Genomic DNA, 27,280 nt, shown 5'->3' with positions numbered 1-27,280 from the left:
AGCAAATGCTCCCTCAGCTGTAAGCTAGAGGAGGTATACCAGCTTTCAGAGCAAGTGCCTTTGTTTCCATAAAAATCACATAGTGAGTTGCCAAGACACCCAAGACCCAGGGTAGGCCACCACAAGCTCCACGTTAAGAATATAATCGTGGGAATTCCCTGGTGGTCCAGTGGCTGGGACTCTGCGCTTTCACTCCCGGGGCCTGGGTTCATCCCTGGTCGGGAAACTAAGATCCCACAAGCCTGGGGGCGTGGCCAAAAAAAAAGATATAATTGTGATTTCAAAACAAACGATGAAATTAATTAAATGAATCAATCTAGCAACAGGTTTCCCTTCCAGCAGTGTTTTTATGTGTCACATTTAGGAAAATCCATAATGCTTATGTGCCTTGTGACAATGCCACTGGAGCTCAATAAATGTCCAACATAATCACAGAGGAGCAGCCTAAGCAGAAATCACAAAAGCACTAGTAAACAAATAAAGAAGTGAACAAGTAAATTGAATGCCCACTTGTATTTTGGTTCAGTATAAGATGCTATGTACTTTTCCTCCCCATTGGACATAAATATAAAAATTCAAAATTATATACATATATATTAGTTCAATGTTTTATATGATAACACTCCAATCCTCAATGCCTTTATTTTTGTCAATATGATACGCCCAGACCAAGAATGCTTCAGTAAACTATCTCACTATAATCAGGCCCTTATGTGCTCCATTTGCCTTAGTAACTGACTGGTCTTTTTATTTGCGATATTGTGTTTGTAATTTAGAATAAAAAGAATTTTTCCCTTATTTTTATTGTGTATTTTACCTTTCTTCAACATGTAATTATACACTGTACCCAACAGGCTTCAAACAGGAAATAGATGACACATTCAAATGGAATATTTTGAGGAGGGTCTAATTAAAGGACTATTTAAAAAAAAAAAAGTGGGCAGAGTAGGAAAACGACAAGAGATAATGCAGACCCCAGGACCAGTAAGAGCAAGTAACCACTCCCGGTCTGAAGGAAGAGAGAGCAGCGTGCAGGGTGGGTACTGCCCACCACCACCACGGAGGTTCACAGCCGGCTTTCAGCAACCGTGTGCAAAACTGGTGTCTTCTCCTGCTGTCACTGCCTGATCCTTTGACTATAAGGATGAGAAATTACTCCTTAATAAGCTAAAGTTGTGTGTAACTCCTTTTTTCCAAAAATAAATGAAAACTCCCAAGTGTTCATCCATTCAGATCCAGCTCAAGTACTGCATCCTTGATAAAATGTTCTCTGAATTACCTACTTGTTTAATCACTATTATCCCACCACTAAACTTTCTACACACTTCTATTATTACGCTTAAGGCACAACATTAAATTTTTATTTTTATCTTCTTTCCCAACAGAGGGTAAATACCTTGAAAGGAGGACTGCCTTACTTATTTTTATTTTTTTTAATTGAGGTATAATTGACATTAAATTATATTTTCAGGTGTAGAACATAATGATTTGATATTTTTATATATTGCAAAATGATCACTACACTAAGTCCAGTTAACATCCATCACCATACACAGTTACAAAACTTTTTTTTATCTTGTGATGAGAACTTCCTATGTACTTTTAAAGGATGCCAGAGAAACAAAAGATAAAAAATAAAAATAAGACAAAGAATTTCACTTTACCTCTCTTCCCCAAATACAGTTAAAAAAAAAAATCTGACAAATTCCTCTCAATTTACTTCGCTCTCTGTCCTGTGCACTGCCTCTTTAGACCCTTAGTACTTCACCTGGTTCCGTAATTCCTATCATGGCCTCAGTCTAATCCCCCCTGACACCTCCCCTCAGATCCATCCCAGCTCCACAACGCCAGACAAACACTGCTCTGTTCACAATCACTCCCAATCCAAAGGCCTCCAGAATAAAGTTCTTTCAGCCACTGAGAACCTAATACCCAGTTGATTCTAGAACTTATTTTTAGAGAGCCCTCTTTTCTCACTGGTTTTTAACCTGGGAAAACTATCTGGGGAAAAGAGCCACGTTAAGTGTGTCCTAACAAATTTCTGAGTTTATGGACCCTCCCCAGCTCATCTACCTTATTAGCCTGGTGTTGGGCCCACAGTAGGTCTAAACAGTTATTTTTTAGACACTTTGTGATCTTCACAATTCTGAGGCTGCTTGTCCTCTTCCCAGCTTAAGGATATTGGGTGGGGCTTCCCTGGTGGTGCAGTGGCTAAGAATCTGCCTGCCAATGCAGGGGACACGGGTTCGAGCCCTGGTCCGGGAAGATCCCACATGCTGCGGAGCAACTAAGCCCGTGCGCCACAACTACTGAGCCTGCGCTCTAGAGCCCTCGAGCCATAACTACTGAGCCTGCGCTCTAGAGCCCGCGAGCCACAACTATTGAGCCTGTGCTCTAGAGCCCACGAGCCACAACTACTGAGCCTGTGCTCTAGAGCCCACGAGCCACAACTACTGAAGCCTGTGCTCTAGAGCCCGTGCTCTGCAACAAGAGAAGCCCGCGCACCGCAACAAAGAGTAGCTCCCGTTTGCCACAACTAGAGAAAGCCTGCGCACAGCAACGAAGACCCAGCGCAACCAAAAACTAAATAAATACATAAGCCTGTGTTCACACCATCATTTAAAAAAAAAAAAGAACAAGTGTGTAAAATTGTATCTCACTCTGCAGGTGGGTTCTAAAGTCAGAAAATGAGGCAAAACTTGACAACAAACTTACTTTGAAAAATCCTTTAAATTGCCTTAGCACAACACACAGTTTCCATTAAACAATTAAAGTGTGTGCAATTTTATGATGCATACACAATAAAGAGTATTTCATAAGTATATGTATATGCAAATTTTTATTTCAGCATTTTGTTTTTCCATGGAGAAGAGAGGTGTGACATATAATATTGCACACTATGGGAATAAACTTGATTTTTTTTTAATTTGACATATAATTACTAGTACAATTTCTTGCCATCTGCATACCTGGGTGCTGCATATCTGCTGTTAAGAATCACTGTTCTGGAAGAGCCTAAATTTACCACTTCTACAACTTAAAATAGAGGGAAAAAATTGCAGCAATAAAGGTACAGGGACTAATCCTATCGCTAATGTCTATATCTGAAGCAAAAACACTTCAAGAGGTTGATTTGTGATTTTAGCTTTTTATCTTACTTGAGTCAATGTTCTCAAAGCCAGATTTCAAAAGCAACTCCAAGAACAAAGAAAAATAAACACAGGAAAAACCATGTTTCCGGAACTATATCCCAGGGTAAAACATCAACAACCAGAAAATAAATATTTTCAAGACAAAACAATAAATGTAGGTTTTTCCACTTACAAATTACCTTTATAACTCTTAACAAGAAAATTTTTATGCTCCCTCCACAAACATACTTGATCCCCATTTTTCATATTTCAAAAGTATAACATCTGCAGTTTAGAAATAACAGCAATGTTTAATGCTTCTAAGAAGTGCCAACTTAGGACTTCCCTGGTGGCGCAGTGGTTAAGAATCCTCCTGCCAATGCAGGGGACATAGGTTCGAGCCCTCGTCTGGGAAGACCCCACATACTGCGGAGCAACTAAGCCCATGCGCCACAACTACTGAGCCTGCGCTCTAGAGCCCATGAGCCACAACTACTGAGCCCACGTGCCTACAGCCCGTGCTCCTCAACAAGAGAAGCCACCGCAATGAGAAGCCCGTGCACCGCAACGAAGAGTAGCCCCGGCGCACTGCAACTAGAGAAAGCCCACGTGCAGCAACAAAGACCCAACGCAGCCAAAAATAAATAAATAAATAAATAAATTTAAAAAAGGAAGTGCCAACTTAAAATTTGCTGCTGGATAGCTGTGGAGGATGAAATGCGTTAATGGCCTCAATCAACAGCTTCTCTGTATCCTCGCTGTCTGCTCTGTCGCTTTGCAGTCCCTTCTCATTGACTGGCTTTGCTATGTCACTTGCTTTGGTCAGTTGAAGGTTAGCAAGTGGGATGGCACAGAAGCTGGCAAAGCATAGCCCATTTCCAGCCCCCTGAGAAAGATATGATCTGTACCACCGCCACGAGGACACACCCGGGCTGGCCTGTTGAAAGGATGTTGGAGACTTGGGTAGCATAGCTGAGTCCTCTTGGCCAAGGCCACTGAGATCAGCCTAAGCCGGTTGACCATCAGACATGTGGGAGAGCCCTGCAGAGATCTGCAACTATACCGGCAGCTGACTGAAAGCACATGAGTGAACCTAGCAAAGGCTGTAAAAATGACTCATCCATTCTGTACAAACTAATGGCTACCGTTTAAGCCACTAAATTTTGGGGTGGTTCATTGCGTAGCACTACTGTGGCAACAGACAAATGATAACACTAACTATACCCACAACAACCAAAATGAGACAATAGAAGAGCCATTGGGATTAAACCTGAATTGATCCAGGGAAGGTATGATGCTGTGTGAGGACCCTGCTTCAGGGAATCAAGTTTTTTCTTGGAGATTTATGCCCTCCCTCAGTTACATAGCACTGTCTTGATCAATATAGGCTGCATGTTTGGTTTCTACAGTTGTTCATTCACAATACACAACCATTTACATGTTGCACATAAGAGTATTCCATGACAGCAAATTTTAGGAATTTGTCATAAGGACATATAAGCACCATTATTTCTACCAGGAACAAGTTAAATGTCCATCAATAGAAGACTGATTTAATTTATACGATGGAATACTATGCATCATTTATTTAAAAGTGAGGATATTTCTATATTTAGTTATATAGAAAGATTTCTACTAAATATTGAATGAAAAACTAACGATAAAACAGTATGATGAGTATACTGGCATTTCATACCCAGTGCTGGCAACTTTTCTGTATGTTTGAAAATTAGAATAAAAAGTTGGAACAAAGGCAGCATATATAGTGTCATTCTTTCATAAATTTTTAAAACTATTTTTACGGTAAAATAAAACACAGATTTAGAAAATCACACAAAACAGTTTATTAATTATTATAAACAAACCACTCTTATAACTACCACCCAGATCAAGAAACAGACTTTTCTAGCCAACTCAAAATGCCCTCCATGAATTTCTTCCTTTCCTCTAAAAGTAAACAAACTATCTTGAACTTATCATATTCACTTCCTTGTGTTTCTTTATGATATCATTACCCAAGGTTACAACTCTGGTCAACACAGTTAATTCTTATCCATTTTTAAAAAAATATGACATGTATTTTAAGTTATGTTTACCTCCCCCATTATCCTTCTCTTTATCATAGAATTTATTCCTTAGAGAATCTGGACCATTTGAACTATGGAGTTTCCACAGTATGAATTCTGCTGACTCCATATTCATGGTGCAGGTTAACATGTTCCTCCACCCTTCCTGCAAACTGGCAGCTGTATTCAGAGGCTTGAAAAACACTGAGATTCAATCCATTTGGTTGTATGATCTTTCATCAGGAAGCACACGATATTTGGTTTTCTTGGGTTTCTAATGTCAGATGCCATTATCACTCAATGCCCGGATCCATTAAATCACGGGGGTTGCAAAATAATGATAGTCTAATTCTCTCATTTCATTTTCATTTACTGGGTGGAAAAAAATTTAGGAAGGGCCTCCCCTCACCTACTACATGGTTATCCAGTGATCTGTTCATATAAGAAAGGCAGGGTAAACACTTGGTTCTTTCTTGACCACTTTTAAGACAATGAACTGGTGATCCATTAACCTCAGGTAACCAATAATTTGTTTTTCTTATCATCAACCCTCACAGATTTAAACATACTTGGAATTCTTATTTTTGAAGCTCTAATTGCCCCATGCCAGTAGAAGCCTCTTCAAGTTGGCTCCTGAGTCCTTTTGACATGGTCCTAATAATCTTTGATAACAACCTTGCTAGCTATTATCTTGAGATGTCCTGGCTCATCTTGTATCTCTCCAGTTATTTTCATTGTTTAAAGCTCACTCTTTAGGAGATTCCTTAAGAAGAGTTCATGGGAACAATATTTCCTCCTCTCACTTCTTGCATGTTAATGCAATGTTGGTGTTCTTCACATATGCAAGTCAATATTGCTAGACATAAAAAGTACAGGCTCATATTTTCTTCTCTTAGAGGACCTTAAATATGTTATCCCATTTTCTTCTGCTATAAAAGGTTTCTTCAAAAAGTCTGAGAACAATCTAATTCTTTTGCTGCTGTTTTTCTCTTTTTTTCTAGATGCCCAAAGGACTTTGCTTTTTCTTCTTTTTCATCCACTAATTTTACTAAAACATCTTGGCATTGATTGTTCTAGGCTGATATCCTAAAATACATGATTTGCCCTTTAAAAATGTCATTTAAAATCTTTTTCTCAGGAAAATTTTTTGAAATATAGTATTTGTACTGTTCCCTTGCTTTGGTTTGCTTTTCCTATTATGGTATGTTCGATCTTCTTTTCCTATTTTTAATATCTGTCACCTTTTTCCAAATTTTATTTCTTTCTTCATTTCCTTTCAATTTTTAACTTTTTCCTCCTTTTCACCCTCAATTTCTCTTAGGGCAGTATTTGTGGTATTTATCTGATTTTGTGTTCCATCTAAGAATTTATTTCTAAAGTGATTTTTTTAAAATTTCTAATTCTTTGAGCTCTGTCATCTTGTCTGAGATTTTTCTAATTCAGATTATGCTGTTCTTTCATGTCTTGGATAATTTTTAATTATCTCTTTTTCTTTTGAAATAATATGTTAGTTTTTTTTTAAGCATATCTTTTTAGCATGTTTTCATTGTCTATAAGGATATAACTGTGTTCCCTTTTTTTCTTCTTAATACTAAGTCTGTATGGGGTTTAATCTTATTAGTTTTCTGTACTTTTATAAAGTTTCATGTAGGTGCAGAACACTGGCAAAGTTAATAAATAGTTCATAAAGGAATGAATAGACAATTTCATCAAAATGTTAACAGCAGTAATCTCTGTGCGGTAGGATTTAGAAAAGTGTCTTCTAATGTTTCATATGTTGATTTGTGTAAATTTTTTAATAATGAATATGAAGTGTTTTCATATTCAGAGCAAAAGAGTTATTTTCAAATTGAAAGAAATAAAGTGTGTACTTGAAGATATATATATACACACATGCCATATATCTTTTAAAATAAATAGGTAAAGAAGTAGCAAGCAACCCATCCCATTCCCCTACCTGCACTGCATATGTCTCCTATTCATAAATGAAGGCTCTGGGGTAAACGGTGATAAGGCTAAGTTTTACTAAGGAAGACTAGTTCAGAGTTTGTGAAAAGGAAGACAGCTACCACCCAAATGCTTTCCATGCTCTATTTGACAGATTTTACTCTGCAGCTCAGAAAACACGTTAATAGGACTTCTCATGGTGAGAGGAAGAGATTAAAAAAGCAAAGAACCCTGTTGTGACAGTTTGGCACTATATGGAAATGGCTCACAGTGCCTGCAATTCATGGAACAAAGGTAACATCTTTTCATAAATCTATACTCCAAGACATTCCAAATATACACCTGAGAAATGCCGACGGCAGTGATACCAAAGCACCAAACAGAACAATCGCAAACAAGAATGAGATGAAGCCTTAATTTGCTTAACTGGGCTTTAATATACCTCTCAGAGAAAACATAAGAGATGAACTGCCTCATAAAGCAATGGTCTTCTCCAGTTCTTTTTTTTTTTTAAACAAGATAATTAAAGGAAAGGAAAGAGCAAGGATCTTGTTAAATTGGCCAAGGAAAATGATTTCATCTGAAGTAGAATGCGTGAGTTTTTGAAGAAAGGATTTCAAGTTTCCCCACAGAGCTGACACAGGTCATTTGGTAATGCCTACATCAGAAAGCGAAGCCATTCCAAGCGTAGACAGCATGGAACACCCGGCAGGCCCTATTAACAGAGGCAAGACGGAAGGCTGGGGGAACCATGGCCTTGTGGAAAGAGCACTGGAATGGGGAGTCAGGACACAGGGGATTTGACTTCTTGACTTGTGACTCTGAGGAATCTAGTTCACTTTGTCACCTGTTAATATTTCTTAGAGAAACCCATTATTCATTCCCCTATCCTATCTCGGTAGTGAGAACAAAGGAGGTAATGAGAAAAATCTCTGCATGACGAAGACTACAAGTGCAAAATTATTAGTTTATAATGAAACTGTGTTTCAGTTGCTAAATATAAAAGTCCCACTGTGCAGTAATGTTGTGAATTAAAAATCAGAGGAAGGGAAATGAGGGTCCAGGTATTCTGAACCCAGCAGAAGAAGAAACTATGTCCACTTCTCTTCTCCTCTAAGCTCTAAGACACTTTTCTGAGGGAAAGGAGAGGCAGATAAACGTATACCTCAAAAGCGACTCAAGATTCCATGCCAGATCCTTGACTGAGACAGTGATAAGAGCCAAGGGTCTTTTATGGTTTTGGCTGGGATTCATCCAGAACAGGCTATGCCCCCAAATGTCACCACATATGGCTTGCCCACTGAGCCCGAATTTCTAACCAAAGCTCCGGGGATAATATTAAGCCCTGGGTAACTAACAATTGTTGAAGGCTTCCTCTGAGCTAAACATACACAGTGTGCACAATCTTTCTCAGATCTTACAAGCCCTAGGAGGTGGGCACCATTATTCTCCTCCTTTCACAAGCAGGACACGGAGCTATATGGAGATTAAGAAACTTGCAAAACATCAGACAGCTAATAAGCAGCAGGGCTCAGTCTCCAAACCTGGTCTACTGATTGCAGGATGCTTAGCTTAATATTCTACTCTACTGCCTCTTCCACGAAGTGGAAAGAAAGAGGGAGCTGGTGAAGCAGGGACTCCAAAGATCCCATTTACAGAGGTTATTGATCCCTCACCTACGGGTTCCAGGAGAAGGTGAGTGTCATAACCAAGCAATCAGGAAATGGCTTCTCTCCCGTCGCCTAACAAAAGCAACACAGAGCTTTCCTTCTGACCTGCCTCCTAATTATCTCTGGAGCTCTCTTTTTCTGCCAGAGAAATCCTTTGCCCTCTCTCCTTCGGACTTTTCCCGATGCTTCTAACATCACTTCCCCAATCCCTCTCCATGAAAACCAAATCCACTCTACATTTCAAAAACTATAGTTTAATCCCATTTCAACACAATATGCATATGAATCAATCCTGATTTCACCATAGAGTGGCTTAGAAGAGATTTGGAAATTGTCTGAATAACAATAATTTCTAATACTTTTATCACATTGACTATTTACCAGGCACTGTTTCAAGACTTATGTATATTAACCATTTCAATCCTTATAATCACCCTATGAGGAGGGAACTATTATTATCCCCATTTTATAGATGAGGTAACAGGCAACAAAATACTGAATAATTGCTCCAGGTCATATCTGCAGCAGGTGATGATGCTATTTTGTTTTCAACATCTCTTAACTTCAGTTCTCTCATCTTGAAAATGAGAATAACAATAACATGGTTACTAGGCAGAAATGAAATAAACATGCATAAAGCAGTTTAACACAATACTTAGATTCCCCCATCTCCCTCTAGTATTTCTCAGATCATCCTAAGGTACTACCCAGAAAATTTTAATTGGATGAGAACAGGGAGATAAGAGAAGTGCTCAGTATTCAGACATGCTGTCCCATCTGTGCATCACAACACCCCTTTGACACAAATATTACCTCCCCCATTTTACAGATGAGAGACAAGAGAACCCACGCATGGACCTTTTGCTAGTGACTGGACCAGGCCTTGAACCCACATATGCATCCTGTCTTTCCAAGGTTTTTAAGGGGCTTGAGGACAGGGATAGCCCAGTCTTCTAGTCCCTTCATCTTCCCCTTGTAGCCAGACCCAGAATAGCGCATGCTGTATAAATTCCACATGCAACCGATGCTTATGTGACTTGCCAGGGTTACCTTTCCCTGGGAAATGAAGATGTAAAACCAAAATCAAATACAACAATAGGTGCATCACATTTACTGACCCTGCCCAATTAGCAACTCCTCCGATTAGAGGGGAAAAAAAGAAGGATGGAAGGAGAAGGAAGAAAAGGAGAAGAAAATGCCCAAGACTGCAGATATTGTGATGAAACATAAACCCAAACGGTAATTGCCATGTTCTCTCATCCACTTCAGGATTTTTTTTTTTCCCAGAAGGATATTAGCTACCGATCTTGCTACTGCTGTCCCTTCAGGGTCCTTCAGCTGGGACCTGCAGTTAGAGGCCTCAGAGAAGACCTGCCAGGCCAGGATCAGCCTTCTCAGAAAGGCGACAGGAGGGAAGAACACTGCTCCCAGCCCTGACCTGCGGGCAGAGCCGCCACCGGAACAGGGCGTTCCTCCCAGCACCGGATGCCCACTCACAAAGGAACACCACCATCTCCTCCATCTCCCTCCCATCAACACCTAAAGGGCGACAGGAAAGCGGAAGTAAAGGGTCACTGCTGGGGAAGCCGAAACAAAAGGTGACCTCCAGATGCAGAACCACACCCATCACCTCTCCTGCTCTCACACCCAATATTATATATATATTTATTTATTTATTTATTTATTTATTTATTTATTTTTGGCTGCATTGGGTCTTCATTGCTGTGCGAGGGCTTTCTCTAGTTGTGGCGAGCGGGGACTACTCTTCGTTGCGGTGCACGGGCTTCCCATTGCAGTGGCTTCTCTTGTTGCAGAGCATGGGCTCTAGAGCGCAGGCTCAGTAGTTGTGGCGCACGGGCTTAGTTGCTCCGTGGCATGTGGGATCTTCCCGGACCAGGGCTCGAACCCGTGTCCCCTGCATTGGCAGGCAGATTCTCAGCCACTGCACCACCACCAGGGAAGCCCCACCCAATATTCTTAAGCTGGGAAGAGGACAAGCAGCCTCAGAATTGTGAAGATCACAAAGTGTCTAAAAAATAACTGTTTAGACCTACTGTGGGCCCAACACCAGGCTAAGATAGATGAGCTGGGGAGGGTCCATAAACTCAGAAATTTGTTAGGACACACTTACGTGGCTCTTTTCCCCAGACAGTTTTCCCAGGTTAAAAACCAGTGAGAAAAGAGGGCTCTGTAAAAATAAATCACCACCTTCCCATCAAATCTCCTTCTCAACTTCCCTAATCCAGTGAGGCGGACCTCCAAGCGATGTCTCCATTATCTCTGACTCTGTCCCTCCCCGGCCTCCATATGCAACTGGGGACCTGGCACCTCTGATCCATCTCAGAAGCTCCTGCCAGCTGTGTTCTCCTCCCTTCATTTCCACGCCAAGCTTTGACTTCTCTCCTGGAGGCCTTCCATCACCTCCTGACCACCCTTCTGCCCTCACTTCAGTCCTCCTGCTCTCTCCTACAGATCCATCTTCCTAAGAGAATCCACCACCTTTATCACCACCAGACCATGCTCCAGACCATTAAAAGTGGGACTCCAGGGCCAGTCCTGGGTGTGAAGTCTTTCTCTATCATGTCCTATGAGTAGCTCTTTGGGTTAAGTCATCTAACCTCTCTGTGCCTCAGTTTCCTCAACTGTAAAATGGAGATGAGAGTACCTACATCAAAGGCTTGTGGGAATTAAACAGGCGAGAGCACGTGAAGCATTCAGAACAGGGGTGGCATGCAGTCTGGGCTGTGTAAGTGTTAGCTATCATCATCATCGTTATTATTTTAAGAGCACCTCACTGGCTACCAAATAAAATCCCCACTCCATTGATGGGCTCTCAAGGTGCTCCATGCACTGGCCTGAACTGGCCTGAACTTGTCCCTAATCTCTATGGACACAGGCCTTTCCTCTACCGCCTGACCCCAAAGGGGCACCAGACTGTGCTCTGCACCCTTTCCTGAACTGCCTGAAATTGTCCCACTCACACGCTCCTACCGGTGGCTCTGCCTGGACGCCCTGCCTCCCCAGTGCCTGTCAAACCCTCAGCAGCACTCAAGGATGAGCTCAAATGCTGATCTACCCAAGGTCATCCATCTGCCATCTGAATTCCAGCACACAGCCCTGAAGATGTTAATAAATCTAGAAGGTTTCATGGTCCTGCCCCTACCTGACCAAGAGCTACTTTCTGGTCCACCTTAAAGAAATAACCTTCATCCTCTACGGGCTTCAGTTTCCTATCTGTAAAACGAGGCAGTCAGAACAGACAGCTTATAAAGCTTTCTTCTGAAGGCCCTTGGGTTATACAAACAATGTCTCCTTGTTCCTTTGGGAAAATCTTTCATTAAGGAAGAGGGTGCATAGGGTAACCACATGTATTTTTTTTTTTTAATGAATGACTAATTGTTTTAAGTCTCAAGTTCTAAGGTTATGAAAAAAGTGAGATTTTATTAGATGATGTTTACAATTCCTTTCTCTTTATAATTTGATGACCCTACGACTTACAGTCCCTTTTTTCCCTGACAGCTTAGAATACAATTTCATTTTGTACTTTATATTATCTCCATGATGCATACCACAGGGTTATTTCTACTTTCCCCCTGGAAAACAATTCATTGAGTGCTATACCCAAAGACCAAGACAGTAAAAAACAGAACAAAAACAAAAACAAATCCAAATTATTTCCCCTACCCCTCAATTCAGCAAGTGAGAATTCCAGGACAAGTTTTTTTCCATAAAAATACAGATCCAGCCCCAAAATTTCTTGAAACCACCAGGGTGGAACTTAGCCATAAAAAAGTTTGAAAAGAAGCAGAAAATTTAATAATACCATTACCCTGAAATCCAATAAAGCCTGTTGGAGTTTCACATTTTTAAGAAATCAGACTATTTATGCTATTACCCCTAGTACTATTATAGTTTCCTATAAAGCCATAAATACGATGTAGTTCACCAGAACACTGACTAAGACCATCACACAAAAGGCCATAAGGAAGATAGTGGCCATGAAGTATGGTTCCGTGGTACTTGCTACAGCAGGTTCACACAGACGAATTCACTTATTTCAAAAATTATATTTCTAAGGCCACAACTCATCATCTTCAACTGTGAACAACTTTTAATACAAGTAAGAACTTGCTTTTCAGAAACTGTTTTCATACAGGCTAAAGGTCATACTGAATATCAAGGGACATTTATGAGGTAATCACAACACACAGGACGAAACTTATAACACCGCACCTTCATATTTGCTTCAGTTAGCATTGTGCTCACCTTTAAGTATCAGAAACCTAACAAACGGTGGATTCAACAAACTGGAAGCAGTGGACAGGCTCAGGGCTGCTAGTGTTGGTTCAACAGGAACAATGTCAGGGCAGGTATCTCCGTGATGCCCTTGGCTTTTCCTTTCTGCTTGTTACCTCATGGTGACATAAGGGCTGCTGTGCACTCATACATCTTATCAGCATTCGAGGCAGAAAGCAGAGGAAAGCAGCAAAGGGTACTGACAGGCTCATTTGTCAGGTTTTATCAGGACAATAACTCTGTCCCAGAAATCCCACCCCCATCCCAGTGGACTTATTCTCAGGTCCCATTGACCAGGACTAGGTCACATGGCCATGCTGGCTACAAGGAATGCTTGGAAGTCAGGGGTCAGGACTGGCATGTTGGCCTAGACCAGCACAACCTACTGTCTGAGGCTGATCACCACACCACCCTGAATTAAATCCAGGTTCTAACAGCAAAAATGGAGCAGGATATGGGTACTGAGTGAGTGAGCAACTGTGTCTCCATTTTGAGTCTCCACCTTAGAAATAAGAAAGTCACCATTAGAGAAGGTAAGTAATTATAGTATTTCCAAAGTGTCTTCAGCTCCCCACACCAAAAGCATCTACAACATATAAAGTCATATTTTATAAATTCAAGACCTATAAAAGCAAAAATAGTTGTTTCATCTTTAGGTTCATATGCTCTGGTTTTTCTCTCTATATATAAATAGGTACAAATTGGTAGTCAAATGGCTAAAAGGTAGGTATCAAGCCTTGTTGCTGTGAATCCTGATCACAACCCGAACACTAAGAAGCTTTATCTGACGTGAGGTTCATCTTTCCCCAGGCAGAAAGGCCACATCAGCTGTGATTCAAACTTTTAAGGTACCAGATGGGGGAGAAACATCCTAACTGTTCTTTCCCCACCTTGTTTCCCCGCTTCTCTCAGCCTCCTCCCTGCCCTGGCCTGCTCCAACAGGTGCATCTGGTTAACACCCTGGCTCTCCCATGGGACCATGCCACCCATCTACTTAACACTCAGTGGCTTCCCACTGCTCTTAGGAAACAATCTAAACTCCTTACCAAGGCCCTCAAGTCTAACTGAGCCCTGCCTCCTTGCCCAACCTCATCTCCCACCAAGCCTCAACACGCGCCCGTTCTGCCGGGGCCACCCAGGCCTCCTTTCCATCCCTTGAACTGTCCCTATCCCCACAGCCTGGAATGAGCTTTCCTCATCCTTCACGTGGCTGGGCTTGTCTCATCCTTCAGATCACAGATCAAATGTCACTTCTCCAGGGGCATCTTCCCTCCGCCGCCCTATGTCACGTGGGCCCTGCTCAGTAATTCTCATCACACCACTGACTCCTCCACAGCACGGACCACGACCCATAACCATCTTCCCTGTCGAGTAGCTTTCCCATCGCCTGTCTCCATCACCAGAATGAATGGAAGTTCCAAGGGAGCGGCGACCTTACCTACCTTATTCAATGCTCTATCCCCAGAGCCCAGCACACAGAAAGGGCTCCAGACCATTAGTTTTGCCCCTGTGCTTCCTGGATGGGCTCGATGCCACTGACGTCTAACTCCCATCTACATCACTAACACCTCAGCGTGGCCACCAAACAGACACTGCATCCCCAGGACCTGGCCCCTGCAATCTTGACCTTGGAATTTCCTCTCTCCCCGACAATTTCCCTTGCTTGTAACCCCTTCCAACTCCTCTCACACTGACTGAAGCAGCCAGCACAGCGGTTAAGAGCACACACCCTGAAGCCTGACAGCCTGGATTCAAATCTCAACTACACCACTTACTATATAGCCTTAAGTAAGTTACTTATCTCCTCTGTGCCTTGATGTCCTCAACTGTAATTGAGTGATAATAGTAGTATCTGTGTCACAGAGAGTTGTTGGGAGGATTATAAGGATACACCTGAAGTGCTTAGAACAGCGTCTGGCTATGTACGTGTTAGTCATTAATAATAATATAAATAGGGACTTCCCTGGTGGTCCAGTGGTTAAGAATCCACCTTCCAATGCAGGGGATGCGGGTTCAATCCCTGGTCAGGGAACTAAGATCCCACATGCCACGGCGCAACTAAGCCCATGCGCCACAACTACTGAGCACGTGGGCCACAACTAGAGCCCGAGTTCCGCAACTACAGAGCCCACGCACCACAACTAGAGAGCCCACATGCCACAACTACTGAGCCCGCGCACCACAGTGAGGAGCCTGCAGGCCACAGCAGAGGATCCTGCATGTCGCAACAAAGATCCCACGTGCCGCAACTAAGACCCAACGCAGCCAAAAATTAAATAAATAAATAAATATTTATAATAATAATAATAATATAAATAGGCATTATGAACATGCTTTGTTCTCACCAGGCTATCCAGTCCCTTGAACCCTTCCCGTGTGACCCTACTTCATGAGGTCCCTCCATGATATCCCATTTCACATGCTCTTCAAATACCACCATGGCACCTGCAATCCCATAGCTGCTCTGCCACTACATGATCAGAATCATACCTAACACCAGACCTTTATGTCCTATTGGAGGAAGACATTCTCTAAGTCTGTTTTTTAGCTCTTGAACTTCACTGATTACACATATCTTTGCTGGCCTTCCTCTCCTCTAAACTGCTACATCACATAATTTGAGTCTAACTGATGCAGTTACTACTTTTGGTCATGTCTACATATGAAAACATAAGCTCTATGAGGACAATATGTAACTCTTCTCAATACTCCAGAGAAGCCAGCACCGCATTCGAGTACAGCAGATGCAGCATCAATCCATCTATTGTTTGGCTCTGATCACCCCCCTCCAGCCTTAACTCTACTCTCTCTCTCAACCAGAAAAAAAAGGAAGCCTCTTTTAAGCTTTGTTTAAATTGGACCCTTCAGTGTGAGGAATAGTGGTTTCAAAAACAAAAAGCTTCTATCTCCTGACGTTCAGGAAATCCTCCTTACCCCTAACCAAGCCCCAGTCACAAGGATAAGATGGTAGCAGGTATGCGTGATTTAGCCAAGTCATGGTGGATTTATTGGTATCAAGTTCCAAATAAGCAGTATGTAACTTAAGCTCTTTGAGGAATGTTCTTGTACCCTAGGAGATGGGGATCAACTTTTCCCATAATTGGACACTCCCAAGAAAGAATTCAAAGGAGAAATCAAGTGTAATCCCATGGATTTAAGTATTTTCCATAAAACTAAAAGATGAAGAATGACTAACAAGTCTAGATGTAGCTTTAATAAAACATTCTCAACAGAATATTCAGTAGTACATGCTTGCTATTTTCTATTTCTATACTATCTATCTACCTACCTATCTATCTATGCATCCGTCCATACATACACACATAGACATAAATACACATACACACACACACACACACACACACACTCATAAAAGGAAGGTCTAGAAGGTACAGATGCTAAAAACAAACTGACCTATCTTGTGCCTCTGCAATATACCAAATCATTCCTTTCAGAATTCTATAGGTTTCATTTTGTAATGGTTTTTGTGGCCTTCATTCAGGTCATCCAAGTTCACTTCCCCCAAGAACAATTTCAAGTTTGCATAAATGAGCAAGTGTCCAGGAAACCTGGAAAAATAATTCTATTTGCTTTGGTTTCAAAATTGTCCCATAAAGTTGTCCCATATTTCTCTTCTTTCCTTTCCCATCTTCTGCTCCCAGAAGATGGGTCTTAAGCTCCCACAGTCTGGCTGGGGCATTTTCTCCCAGTTACTCCATTAGCAGAAAGTGCTGTGGCCACCTCCCTGAGGACAATACATCCTTCTCATCTCTCTGGGTCAAAGCCTGTCTGCGTATCCAGAAGGCTAATCCATCCCCAACATCCCAATCCTCTTCACATGGAGTGTGGGAAAAAGGCTGCTCAGAACCCCCTACAGTTATCCCAGAAAGGCTGGGCATGCAGTCTGCAGGTACTCACCACACTCGACTAACAGGTTCTCTTGAAGCAAGAAAGCTAGTCTTTAGAAAGATAAAAGGGAGGCACACTTAGCTCTCTCCACGGACTATTTTGCCATGTTTTCCAGAGTCTCATTCCGTAACCAACACAGGCAGGTTTCCTTCCAGGATGTTGATTCCTACTGCTAAAGACCTGACATAGGGTTTCTTAGTTCTGTTCTCTCTTTCTGTTCCTACAGGGGAAAGCACTAGGTCCAGAGCATCCTTGTGAAGAGGAGACATTTTTATCACAACAGAACAAGATTTCCAATCTCTAGCTCAGAAGAAGCAGATTATAGAGAAGGTGTTTTTTTTTTTTAAAAAAAAAAAAAAGCAAAAATTTACAAAGAAGAGATTTTAATTTGGACGATTGAACTTTGATTTCTGTCTCCAGAGAAAGATAAATATATAGAAGTAAACTTTCTTTATTTCTCTTAATATCAAGATAGAACCTTATTTACTAAGACATGAAATAAGCTCCATATTTGTAAATACCTAAGAATACTGCCAGTAGACAGCCCTCAGGTAACCGTTTTCACAGCTTGGGTTCACATGCCATGTTAAAACCTAGAATCTAACCTACTGATTCTGAGACGTGCACAGAAAGTGGTATTCCACGAGGAATGAGGTGGCTACTGATGAGACTGCACTTCACTACACGACACAACTGTGGTTACTCAGGTACAAGGCAGCTCAGCAAAAGGACCTGCAGAACACCCACCCACTGAATTAATATTTACTTACCACTTATTTATGCTTAAAGTTCTGAGGAAATCAGGGATTGCAATCTGGTGATTCAAAAGTCTTACAGATCCTTTAATCAGACTGCAGTGATAAAGTTTCTAATCAATATGGTGAGCAAAGATGACAAAGAATGACTGCCTGTTTCAAATACATGGAAAAACTGAGTAAGATAGAACTAACGACTTTTTAAATACAAAGAAAAAAAGTCAAAATCATGAAAAATAAATCCCTGGGCCAGAACTGAAGATGGAACTCAGAGTCAGTGGAGAAAGTTGAAGCTTTGAAGACTTAAAGGCTATTAGAACACGGTATAGCCTTAATGTCTAGGGGCTAAGACTCTGATGATCTATAGGAAGGAAAGGGGCACACAGACAATAGGGCCCATGAAACTGGCTGGCTAGAGCTGAGCTATTAGCTTAACGGGGCAGTCATACAGGGTTGCCCCTCAGTAGAAAACATTCATGCCCCCCACTCCCTAAGCTTTGCAAGGAAGCTTTTATTTGGGGATGGGGTAAAAATAAATAAATAAAAGTGAACTTTTCAAAACCTCACCAATATGAAATCAACATTCCAAGACTGTTCCCACATGGAGTTATGGTATCCACGTACATAATCTCCATGTAGTAGCAGGGCCCCAAGCCAAGAAAATAATACAAAAAAATGGTCCAGAAGCAATGATACCCATGGGCACTGACTGAGACAAATAAGAAAACTCCTCTGGGTTCCCACAGTCCCAGTCCCATGAAACTCCCATGTTAACCCTCACGGAAGAGGCGATCACTGTCACAGTTTAAGACCAAACAAGAAAAAAAACCCATTCTAAGAAACAGCCAATGCAAATGGAAAAATCTGTGCCCCAAGAGCTAAAAATAGTAGAACAGTGTGAAAGAGACCTTAAAAATATATTTAAACAATTGAAAAGAGTAAAAATGGGATAATATGGAAGGATGGCAGGTGAAACTGAAAAAATCTACTAGAAACTCCAAAAGTGAAGGAAGGGAAAATTAAAAAAAACAAGATCTCTCCCTCTCTTTCTCTACAGATAGATCAACTGATCTACAGAAAGAGAGATACACATACACACAAATCAATTCTACTTCCATGCACTAGCAACAATCCAAAAATGAAATTTATAAAAAAGTCCATTTATAATAGCATCAAAAAGAATAAAATAGGAATAAATTTAACAAAGAAGTGCAAGACTTGTACACTGAAAACTATAAAACATTATTAAAAGAAATTAAAGGACTTAAATAAATGGAAAGCTATCCATGGACAAAGATTTGGAAGAATTAAATTATTAACATGGCACTACTTCCCAAAACAATCTAAAGATTAAACACAATCCCTATCAAAACCCATCTGGTTTCTCTGTAGAATATAAAAAGCTTATCCTAAAAAGGGAAAGAATAGTCTTTCAACAAACAGTACCGGTACAACTGGATATGAACATGCAAGAGAAGGAAGTTGGACCATATACAAATATTAACTCAAATGAATCAAACACCTAAAGGTAAGCCCTAAAACTATAAAATTATTAGAAAAAAAAGGGAGTAAATCTTCAACACCTTGGATTAGGCAATGGTTTCTTAGATATGACATCAATAGTACAAGTGACCAAAAAAAAAAAAAAAAATCAGATAAATTGGACTTCATCAAAGTATAAAACTTTTGTGCTTTAATTAGATAGTGGTGATGGTTGTACAACTTTATGAATATACTAAATGCAACTGGATTTTACACTTTAAAGGGGTGAATTTATAGTATGTTAATTATATATCATTTTGGGGCGAGGGTGGGGGGGTGGATGCAAAAACCCTCAATGCACAAGTTCAGGAATAGACAAGAAACAGCCAAACAGGGAATTCATGAATTGGAAGATGGCTCAGCTAATAAGGAGGGTTTGTTTTAATAGGGGTTGGAGATTTGCCAACAAAACAGTATCTTAAATTTGGGGCTTCTTTATATTCTCCTCTGTACTATACCTTGCCTCCTAGTCCTGTCAGGTAAGGAGCAATCTTACCCTTTTTGGTTAGAGTACCTGGCACAGCAATTCAGACATGGAATGAATGTTTGTTTGTTTGTTTGGGGAGGAAACTAGTATTTCTCTAGGTAAATGCAATAGCTGTGTGTGTGTGTGTGTGTGTGTGTGTGTGTGTGTGTGTGTACGTTCCTATAACAGCAAATAGTTGGCAGTAAGTAGAAAAGGAAAAAGTTCAGGGTGGAAAAAGAAAAAAGGTAGGCTGAATAATGCCATCCCCTCCCCTCAAAAGATATCTCCATCCTAATCCCTAGAAACTTATATGGGCACTAAAACAGCAACTATGATTAGGTTAAAGTCTTGAGATGGGGAGAGATGCTGATGTTCTGGGTGGACCTTAAATGTAATCACAATTTGTCTTTGTAAGAGGGAGCAGAGAGAGATTTGACTGCAGAAGATGAGAGGGTAATTTGAGCAGAGATGAGAGTGATTCACCTTGAAGACGGAGAAAGGGGCCACAAACCAAGGAATACAGGCAGTCACTAAAAGCTGAAAAAGTCAGGAATGCAGATTCTCCCCTAGAGCTTTCAAGAGGAATCAGCCCTGCCAACTTGATAGCCCAGTAAGACTCCTTGCAGACATCTGGCTTCCAAAATAGTTAAGAGAGTAAATTTTGTGTTAAGTCACCAAGTTTGCAGTAATTTATTACAGCAGCAACAGAAAACCAATACAAAAGGTAAGTAGAAGAGGAATAATTCCGCCTTGAGAGAAACAAAGGAAACTGACACCAAAACATACAAGAGCATTAGAATTACTTCCCAGTTTGGCGTGAGAACTGCCTCCCAGTTTGCAGAGGAGAACACTAAGGAGATTTGGATGAGAGGGTTGATGAAGTCAGGTGGGTGCAAACAAAACGGGTTGTCATGTTCAGAAAGAGGCTACCCTGAACACAACTAAAGCAGTAGAACCATGTGTGTTAGAAAGTAGGATTTGGAAAAACTTGTAATGTGCAAGGAATCCCCTTTGTTCATTCATTATATATAAAATATATGTATGTATTGAGCATTTACTATATGTCAGGTCCTGTACTTAATGACATTCATAATGGTTCTCAGGACTTTTCCTATCAGAAGCATTTATACAATGACACCAGGAAACAGCTGCTAACACACCTGTCTAAACTGTCGAGCTATCTAAACACTATCATGTAAAAGCACTTGTGTTTTTGTCACTGCAGTTGTGTAGTAAAGTGGATTACCTTTATTTACTGGGCTCTGACCTCTCATTTCAATGCTCTTTGTCTTGGCCTGTTTGCAGGTATTTTAAGCAGTTAAAATCCAAGGTCAAACACTACTTCACTATCCATTAATGTTTTGTGTTCTATGTCTTGAATATAATTGCTCTGCCTTTGGCTTGGTTCTCGCTAGAGCCAAGGTTCAGTTGCAGTTCTTTCTCTGGAAAGCAAATATACTATAGAATTTTTGAACTAGAGGTTACCTAAACATCATCCAGTCCAACTCCTCAATTTACAGATGTCAGAAGTGAGATTCAGTTGGTTCTAATGACTCTTCTGTGCCCTCAGCCCGGGAATGGCAGGGCCAGGGCTAGAACCCAGGCCTCCCATCTCCCAGTCCGAGGACTCTCTCACAGGTTGTCCACTTTTTTTTTTTAATTTATTTATTTATTTATTTATTTATTTTTGGCTTGTTGGGTCTTCGTTTCTGTGCGAGGGCTTCCTCTAGTTGCAGCAAGCGGGGGCCACTCTTCATCGCGGTGCGCGGGCCTCTCACTATCGCGGCCTCTCTTGTTGCGGAGCACAGGCTCCAGACGCGCAGGCTCAGTAGTTGTGGCTCACGGGCCTAGTTGCTCTGCGGCATGTGGGATCTTCCCAGACCAGGGCTCGAACCCGCGTGCCCTGCATTAGCAGGCAGATTCTCAACCACTGCGCCACCAGGGGAGCCCAGGTTGTCCACTTTTAAGTCCAGAGTTCTAAGTCTGAGGGCTTGGTTTCATATTTTAATTAAATCCCCAAGCTATTATCATATGAAAAACCTAGCAACCTTATCTCTTTAAAGAGTCAGACTTTCAGCTTATAACCAATACAAACTACGTGTAATGAAGACAAGTCATATTACCAACACAAGTCAAACTGACTTTTCTTACATTTGCATCACACATATTTAAAGTGGCTGATTTGGGGCTACTGAACAGATAAACTTTTTTTTAAGTTATTTAAACTTAAACTTTAAACTGAATCTAAAAATTTTAAATCTAAGCCTCAATATTAATAAAAAGGAAATGCAAACTACAACAATGAAGATAGCATATTTCACCTATCATATAGAAAAGTGTTTTTTTTTTTCTCTCTCTCTCTCTGTTTCCAGAGTAGGAAGAAATGGGCAGTCTTCACACAAGAATGATGAAAGTAAATAAAACTTCTCTAGAGAGCAGTTTGGATGTGTGTAGCAATGTCTTTAAAATGTGCAAGCAACCCTTCAACTTAGCAATTTCACTTCTAAACATTTCTTAAGCACACACACAAAAAAGAATTATGAGTAACCTAGAAGGACAGCAACAGACTGGAAATAACTTAAATGTTCAACAATGGGTGACTGTTAATTATGATACATCCACGCATTGTAATAAAGTATAAGATCAGTAAAAAACACCTACTAGAAGAACATTTAATATCAGAAATTTCCATGATGAATTAAGCAACAAAAAGTAGGTCATAAAATAAGATGATGATGGTAATAATGCTAACATGAAAGTACAGGTGCTTATACAGACACACACACAAAGATTATAAAGACATGCAAAATGTTAAGGACGGTTTTTTTTCCCCTTGGGTTCTTTAGTATTTATGCATTTTCTAAAATATATAGATTTTTTTTTTCTTGGACAGAAGAAAAATCTAATCAGTGTATTTTAAAAATCGTGTTCCCTTTAACCTTTCCCAACTCCTACATATATCCACTTTTCATTCATGGACTCACTACAACCCTGAGACTCCCCAGGGGCTCCCCTGCTGTGATCCCCTGCAGGTGATCAGGACAATCCTGCAGGCCTTCCTCCCACACCAGAAAAACCAATGAAAACCAGAACAGAAAGCCCCTCTCCTGGGATGCCACGTCACGTCCTGGCTGTTCCAGGCAGTGAGACCCACACTTGGCTGTGAATGATCTTGGGCACTGCTCTCAGGCTCCTGGTCTTAACTCAAATTCCCAATGTTGGGACTTCCCTGGCGGTCCAGTGGTTAAGACTCAGCGCTTCCACTGCAGGGCCGCTGGTTCCATCCCTGGTCGGGGAACTAAGATCCTGCATGCAGCCAAAACAAACAAAGGAACAAAAAATTCCCCATGTTTCCTCAAACCCCAACTGAGTTCAGAACCCTCCCCCCGACCCCCTGAAAACTCCAAGTCTGCCCAAGCTTGCTCTCCAGTACTCTGTAATCTCTAGGGCAGTGCTTTTCAAACTGAGAGTTGAGATGTGTTAATGGACGGAGAAAATCAATTCAGTGGGTCCTGGTCAACATCTTTTTAACCACGATAAAAGTCCCTCCTCCTGTGGAGGGGAATCAGGCTCCCTGCACTCACCTGCTTTTACTGCCTTCCTCTGGGACATCACGTACGTGAGTCCACTACAGGCTACAGCTACTTCTGAGTTGCTACTGGTCTAGAAAGGTATTTACGACACTTTGTTGAGTAAACACAATGTCTGACATTATCCTATTTCTATAAATAAACAGAATAAATAAATATATTAAGAGAGAATACTGGAAGTAAAGGAAAGCGTTCAACAAAATGTTTAACACAGTTATGTCTTGGTATATAGGGTTGTGAGAACTTATTTTCTCTTTTCGTCATTTTTAAAATTTTCCAATGCTCAACATCGCTAAGAATTAGAGAAATGCAAATCAAAACTACAATGAGGGACTTCCCTGGTGGCGCAGTGGTTAAGAATCCGCCTGTCAATGCAGGGGACATGGGTTCGAGCCCTGGTCCAGGAAGATCCCACATGCCGCCGACCAACTAAGCCCGTGCACCACAACTACTGAGCCTGCGCTCTAGAGCCCGTGAGCCACAACTACTGAGCCTGCGTGCCACAACTACTGAAGCCCAAGTTCCTAGAGCCTGTGCTCCGTAACAAGAGAAGCCACCGCAACAAGAAGCCCACTAGCCGCAACTAGAGAAAGCCCATGCGCAGCAACAAAGACCCAACACAGCCATAAGTAAATAAATAAATTTATTTAAAAAAACCTCACACCAGTCAGAATGGCCATCATCAAAAAGTCTGCAAACAATAAATGCTGGAGAGGGTATGGAGAAAAGGGAACCCTCTTACCCTGTTGGTGGGACTGTAAATCAGCACAGCCATTAAGGAGAACAGTATAGAGGTTCCTTAAAAAACTACAAATAGAGTTACCATATGATCCAGCAATCCCACTCCTGGGCACAGACCCAGAAAAAATCATAATTCTGAAAGATTCATGCATCCCAATGTTCACTGCAGCACTGTTTACAATAGCCAAGACATGGAAGCAACCTAAATGTCCATCTACAGAGGAATGGATAAAGAAGATGTGGTACATATATACAATGGAATACTACTCAGCCATAAAAAAGAATGAAATGCCATTTGCAGCAACATGGATGGACCTAGAGATTATCACACTAAGTGAAGTAAGTCAGAGAAAGAAAGACAAATATCATATATCACTTCTATGCGGAATCTAAAAAAAATGGTACAAATGAATTTATTTACAAAACAGAAACAGACTCAGACCTAGAAAACAAACTTATGGTTACCAAAAGAGAAAGGTGGAGGGGTGGGATAAATTAGGAGTTTGGGATTAGCATATACACACTACTATATATAAAATAGATAATCAACAAGGACCTACTATATAGCACAGGGAACTCTTACGGAAAAGATTCTGAAAAAGAATGGATATATGTATATGTATAACTGATTCACTTTGCTGTACACCTGAATCTAACACAACACTGTAGATCAACTATACTTCAATATAAAATAAAAATTAAAATTAAAAAATTTCTATATTAAACATATATTACTTGCATGATTTTTAAAGCATTGTTACTATTTCTGTATTATTATTACTCTTTCTATATTAAGTGCTCTCCTAGGGCCTTCACATTACCTGTAATTAGTGGGTTCAAATAATGGATGAAAGAGGAGATATGAGACAGATGTCAGCATCGTTTGATGCAGAATCTTTTAGGCCTCTAAGACCATGTTACTAAAAGCCATGGTGTGGAAAACAGGAGAGTGGACAACATCTAAATAAGTGATCACCCAAGTGATGACCAGGTCACTAGAAAGCCTGGTGGGAGGAAAGAACACAGACAGAAGGCAGATAAACCTAGGCTCAAACTGCAACTCCGCTGTGACAAGTTACTTTGCTGTTTCAAGCCTCAGTATTCTCATCTGTGAAATGGGGATGATATGATGAACCTTTCAAAGCATATCCCATTTGAAGTGGAGAATTTTAGTAAATGCAGTACACAGTGAGTGGCATGGAGTAGGACTACAAACAAAACCGATGTCTTTCATCACTGAGAACAGGGGAAGTCAAGGAGAAAAGGCCAAAAGAAATAATCATATTTGCCTGCTACTGTTTAAACTTTTTAAACAGCAATTTCTTAAGAAAGGGAGGAAATGCCCACCCTGTGAGTGGGAGAGAAGGAAAGGCAGGAGAGCCAGGGGCGGGCAAGCAGCACAGGGCCCAGCACACGGACAGCCCTGCAGGCCTTAATTACACCCTCTTGGCCTTGGCCTTGGTCTGCACAGGTTCCACCAAGTTCTCTGGAAAATGCTTTACAGGGGCTTCCTGAGGACAGTTATTACCCAGTCTCACCCCTAAGCCCAAAGTGATTCCACAAATATTTGAGCTTCTACCACTGATGGGGCACTGTCCCCACACACAGAGGAGAGGACGGAGATGAAACAGAGTTTAGTTTTAAAGGTCTGACGAAGTACACACACACGCCAAGATAGAATGAGTAATCTGGGACACAAGCTTCACAAGGGAGATGTGAGAGCTACAGGAACGCGTGCCTCCTGCTGGGAGAGAGGGCAGCTCTGCTGCACCCGAAAGTCAGAATGGGGTTTTAGCAGGTTCTCCACAGAGGGATCCTCATTCCAGAGAGGGCACAGCACAAACAATGAGTGACCCAAAGGCAAAGGGTGTGTCTCGGCAGAAGCAGCCCACTTGGGCCAACACAGGACACCTACTGAGAAGTAAGAGAATACCACCAACGACAGTCACATCAGTAACCAACCAGTAATCATGGGTGTTATAAGGAGCAGTGAAAGAAAACGTGGAGGACTCCAGTGTCAGGGTGACCTTCTGGACTAGCGGGGATGCGCTGAGCACAGGGAAGTGATGTGATCAGAGCTGTGCTTCTGTGAGATTAATGTGGCCACTATGCAGGAGTCAAATTTGCAGGGAGAGAGACTTCCGGCCAGAGGTCGGGAGACTATTGCAACCGTCCAGACCCTGATGGTCAGGGTTAGAGCGGAGACTGCAGTCACTCAAGGAAACTACAAGATGCAAACAAAAATAAATAAGGATGCAATCTGACTAGTAATTTCCAGGATAATTTAACTCTAGTCTTAACACAAGCACAAATATCTATATGAAAAGTGGGGAAAGGTCAGCTCTAGCTACTGACTTCTTACTTTGGTGCTCAATGGATGCCCCTCCACATTCCACCAAAGAACAGCATCCTGTCCTGAAAAAAGCCTTGAAAGGCAGAACAGTGGTCCCAAAACACAGAAAAAGAAAATCCAGAACTCCCATTTGCCATGCAAGCCTCGGAAACAATTCAGAGCAGTATGTACTTCCAACCCTTGACGCAGGGTTGTGACCACACTTAATGACAAAATTATAAACTCCAGAGAATGTCTTTCCCCTGAAATAGTTTCCCATCTCCAGGGAACTATTCATGTCTAAAGTTCCTGATCAGACCTAGGCCTGGCCCGGAGGCCCCAAGTCATCTTAGATTTCTTGCCTTAGGTGATAGGAGACAGAGCAGCTGAGGTGAACGTTTCCTACCACCAAGAGTAGCCACTAAAGAATGTCAGCTGGAGATTTCAACAAGCAAATCTTACTCAACAATCAGGAAAGGGGAAGTACAAAGGGGAGGGGGAAAGAATGGAAGACAAACCGCATAAAATAAATGATGGTTTTAATGCTTTGGACTAGGGGATCAGTAACACTGGAAAGAGAGATGGAAAGCACAGAAGGGTGGGAACCACGTTCTAGGTCCAGAGAAGGATGTTTCAAGGAAGGCATCACGCAGACACGCTGCAGGCCAAGGGACCATCATGCATGCCCCCTGGACAAGGCAGACACGCACCCTCCTTCCCGCCAGAAAAAGGCCCAGGTGACGTGTCCAGCAGAGTCCTCGGCATATTCATAGCAGCCACCTCTATTCTGGGGGTGACTAGCTCATTCCTAGCACCCAGGAAGGGTGAGAGAAGA

The 27,280-nt window shown here is 41.5% G+C and overlaps 1 protein-coding gene across 18 annotated transcripts in view; it reads right to left on the bottom strand.

The window, feature by feature from the left end:
- Positions 1–27,280, bottom strand: part of APBB2 (amyloid beta precursor protein binding family B member 2) — a 363,766-nt gene that overhangs the window by 205,262 nt on the left and 131,224 nt on the right. Inside the window, exon 5 of one of the 18 annotated variants that reach the window (XM_036852194.1) lies at positions 26,076–26,337. The exons of 16 other annotated variants lie outside the window; for them this stretch is intronic. The gene's annotated coding sequence lies outside the window, so the exon portion shown is untranslated. Of the gene's footprint in view, positions 1–10,052; positions 10,072–26,075; positions 26,338–27,280 lie in introns of those variants that run through there. One more of the 18 variants, XM_036852197.1, reaches the window with a different exon arrangement.

The sequence above is a fragment of the Balaenoptera musculus genome, chromosome 5, assembly GCF_009873245.2.
Source record: "Balaenoptera musculus isolate JJ_BM4_2016_0621 chromosome 5, mBalMus1.pri.v3, whole genome shotgun sequence".
Classification (NCBI taxonomy): Eukaryota; Metazoa; Chordata; class Mammalia; order Artiodactyla; family Balaenopteridae; genus Balaenoptera; species Balaenoptera musculus.
Note: the sequence above shows the minus strand (reverse complement) of the source record. Positions and strands in the feature narration are given on the sequence as shown.